This window comes from Anser brachyrhynchus (assembly GCF_964034855.1).
Source record: "Anser brachyrhynchus genome assembly, chromosome: 22".
Taxonomy (NCBI): domain Eukaryota; kingdom Metazoa; phylum Chordata; class Aves; order Anseriformes; family Anatidae; genus Anser; species Anser brachyrhynchus.
In genome coordinates this window covers 1,074,183-1,078,109 of record NC_137715.1, presented here as the reverse complement: position 1 = coordinate 1,078,109, position 3,927 = coordinate 1,074,183, and the positions used below count along the sequence as shown (strand labels likewise).

The 3,927-nt window shown below is 54.7% G+C and overlaps 1 long non-coding RNA gene across 1 annotated transcript; it reads left to right on the top strand.

The window, feature by feature from the left end:
* Positions 1-734: 734 nt before the first annotated feature.
* LOC308181790 lies at positions 735-2,609 on the top strand. Its single transcript, XR_013941591.1, has 4 exons — positions 735-902; positions 1,375-1,494; positions 2,003-2,083; positions 2,498-2,609. It is a non-coding gene; the product is annotated as an uncharacterized lncRNA (long non-coding RNA).
* Positions 2,610-3,927: the final 1,318 nt, after the last annotated feature.

The window sequence follows — 3,927 nt, the reverse complement described above, 5'->3', positions numbered from 1 at the left end:
CTTGAGTGATAAACTGACCTTTGGAATGATGTTTCAGCACTGTATTGTGACAGCCCTATCGCTGTCGTGACCTGGAACTGTGCATCTCTTTGCAAACCTTAGGTGCATGTTATCACGAGCTTGTCTTTCTTTCTGTCTTCAGAAAAAGCGCAGTGAGATTCCCTGCTACTGGGAGAAGCAGCCAGTAGGCTGTCAGAAAGCCAACTGTGCTTTTCATCACGCAAAGGGACGTTACATCGATGGAGTCTTCGTTAGAGTGAGTTTAGGTCCTTTTTCTTTAAGTATTGAGGAATTAATTTTGAATATTCCTTAGTGGGTGCCAATACTGTAGGAGACATCAGGTACCCGTTCATTTGTGAGTGCAGGAAAAGGTCTGCAGTCCTAGGTGGTCAGCTAAACCGAGTGTCCTGCTGGTGTACTGCTGGTATTTGTTTTCTGCTTTCATGCTCAGCTTCTCTCTGCTTTGTGTGATATTTGCCTTGCAGTTTGCTTTCTGTTGTTTCATCTTCTGCTGGGTGGCAGGGAGATGTGTTGTTGTTTGAAGGCAAGTCATTGTTCACGGTGTAAACAGTGGCGGGATGGGCAAAAGGAGATGCTGCATTCATTGCCTGTGCAGGTTATCTGCCTTACCTACCAATGCTCTTCGTGCATTGTGGCCAAAGTTTTAAACTGCCATGTTACTGATGATCCTCCTCTTCCTCTAGCTACACTGCCAAGTGTATCAAATCACGATGATTTGAAAGTGGCTCAGATGTCACTGCAGCAAAACAAACTTTCTGTCCAGTCCAATGCCTCTCCATAGCTAAGGGGGGTGACGAAAGTGGAAAACTCGGAAAATGTCCCAAGCCCTACACACCCTCCAGTTGTAATCAATGCTGCAGATGATGATGAAGATGACGATGGTGAGCATGCTTTGGTTCTTGGAAGGACTTTGTGCTGTAAATGAATGTATAAATCACAGATGAGCTGAGGTCTGACTAGCGATAGGGCAGGCAGTCTGGTCAGCTCGCTGGTGGCTTTGTCTGGCGGTCAGTGGACAGAACCTGAAATGCTGGAGGAAAGCTTAGAACCACTCTTGGCTTTAGCTGGTCTGTTGTGTAAAGCTCTATGTGAAAGTAGGAGGGAAATTCCTTTTTCTTCTGTCTGAAGAGTAATATGTTGTGTAGTAGTTAAAGCTGCAGAGAGAATCTAGAGTCCGAGATGTTTTGTCCTAGTGTAGTCTCCTTACGAGTTCATCAGGTCAGCGTAGCTGTATTAAAAAAAAAGAAAAAAAAAGCTTTTTTATATGAGCCATGGACTGGAGTGTCATCGCATGAGCTACATAATCATGAACAATCTGGTCTATGCATAGCTGAACAGATTTTTCCCCTTCAGACCAGCTTTCTGAGGCAGGAGAAGAAACTAAAACTCCCATCCAGCAACCAGCTGAGGAAGGCCAAAATGGATTACGGATGATTTCCACTCGGAAAGCCAGTGCTACTACTGCTAAGCAAGGTATTCCGGCACCTGTAGTAGGATAAATCGGAAGGAGAACTTGCCAATGAACTCGAAAGCAATGTGGCGTAAAAACACAACAGAATGTAGGGGTGCTGAATGGACTCGGTTATTTCCATGATCTCATTTCTCCCTAATAGCATCATGTGCCCATTGGGTCAGAAAGTTGAACTGCTTTTCTTTCCTTTTGGAGAACAAAACAGGGCCACAGCATGGAGTTTAAATGGCTGCACGTGCAGCCTGGCAACCACTGTTGAAAGCCATATCTAACGATAGAGGGATCTAATATCGTGTCAATGGATTAAAATTAAAACTACAATTTTTACCCTGAAGGGGGAAAGGAGGGGCAAAATGCCATTGATTCTACGGTTCTTTCAGTTGTGAGGAGTGTTGACGGGGTTTATTGTAAATGCTTCTGAAAGTTCCTGAGCACTAAGAAGCCTGAGGATCTGTGGTCCTCAGTGAGTGCCTCTAAGCCTTAGTCTCATTAAGTGTTTTCTGTTTTCAGAGGACGGTCTGAATTTTGGAATAAAAACACTTGAAGAAATCAAATCGCAGAAAATGAAGGAAAAAACTAAGAGACACGGTGGTGAGTTAATATTCCCTACTTTCTTACCCTGTTCACCTTCATCCCGTTTGACGTTCTTTTTTAAAAAAGAAATTCTTCCAGTAATACCGGGTAGCTGGCTATGCTTTGGTGAATCCAACTATTTGCCAAAGAAGTGAAATTTGATTGGCTTCAGAATGGCAGGTGATGGTGGCTGGGAGCTGCTTGAGGGAGAGACTTCCATTTTTAGCTGGGGGCATCGAGCAACCTGATTCTCAGCCAGCTGGTATTCTAGATGGGAATTGCAAGGGCAACCAGAGGCAAATTAGTCACCTCTCTTATTTACATGCTCTGGTCACTGTATGTTTGACAGTAACGGATAATTAAAGTTCTGTGTTCTTTGCGATAGTTTGTTATGTTTGGTAAACTTCCTTATGTTTTGCTTGCTCTGAACAGAAGGTCCTTCAAGATCTTCTCTTCCTCCCGTCGATTCTATGATTTTTCCTGCTCCGGAAAAGGAAAATGTCCGGGCAGGGGTGAGAACTGTGACGCCGTCTACAGAGGAAGGTAATAATTAATGCTTTTGTTTTGATTTCATTCCTCCTAAACTGGAAGGTTAAAACAGGAGCTCCGGAGCTCCCGGGGTCCCGCCAGGGGTCACCGGGGTGGGTCCTCGGGGGCACCTGGGGGCTTGCCGGGGGTCACCGGGGTTTGTACTCGGGGGCGCCTGGGGCTTGCTGGGGGTCACCGGGGTGGGTGCTCGGGGGCGCCTGGGGTCCCGGCGGGGGTCACCGGGGTGGGTCCTCGGGGGCGCCCGGGGGCTTGCCCGTGGTTACTGGGGTGGGTCCTAGGGGGCGCCCGGGGTTTTCCAGGGGTCACCGGTATGGGTCCTTGGGGGTGCCCGGGGGCTTGCCGGGGGTCACCGGGGTGGGTCCTCGGGGACGCACGTGGGCTTGCCGCGGGTCACCAGCGTGGATCCAAGGGGGTGCCCGGGTGCTTGCCGGGGGTCACCGGGGTGGGTCATTGGAGGCGGCCGGGGGCTTGCCGGGGGTCACCGGGGTGGGTCCTCGGGGGCGCCCATGGTCCCGCCGGGGGTCACCGGGGTGGGTCCTCGGAGACGCCCGGGGGCTTGCCATAGGTCACCGGGGAGGGTACTCGGGGGCGCCCAGGGTCCCGCCGGGGTTTACCGGAGTGGGTCCTAGGGGGCACCTGGGGCTTGGCGGGGCTCACCGGGGTGGGTCCTCAGAGGCGCCCGGGGGCTTGGCGGGGGTCACCGGGGAGGGTCCTCGGAGGCGCCCGGGGGCTTGCCGGGGGTCACCGGGATTGGGTCCTCGGGGGCGCCCGGGGGCTTGCCGGGGGTCACCGGGGTGGGTCCTCGGGGCTCCTGGGGTGCCGCCGGGGGTCACCGGGGTGCGTCCTTGGGGGCTCCCGGGGGCCTGCCGGGGGTCACCGGGGTGGGTCCTCGGGGGCTCTCGGGGCCTTGTCGGCGGTCACCGGGGTATGTCCTCGGGGGCGCCCCGGGGCTTGTTGGGGGTCTCCGGGGTGGGTCCTCGGGGGCACCAGGGGTCCCTCTGGGGGTCACCGGGGTGGGTCCTCGGGGGCGCCAGGGGTCCCTCCGGGGGTCACCGGGGTGGGTCCTCGGGGGCGCCCGGGGACTTGCCATGGGTCACCGGGGTGGGTCCTCCGGGGCGCCCAGGGTCCCGCCGGGGGTCACCGGGGTGGGTCCTCGGGGGCGCCCGGGGTCCCTCCGGGGGTCACCTGGATAGGTCCTCAGGGGCGCCTGGGGTTTGCCGGGGGTCACCAGGGTAGGTCCTCTGGGGCGTCCGGGTGCTTGCCGGGGGTCACCGGGGTGGGTCCTCGGGGGCGCCCGGGGGATTGCCGGGGGT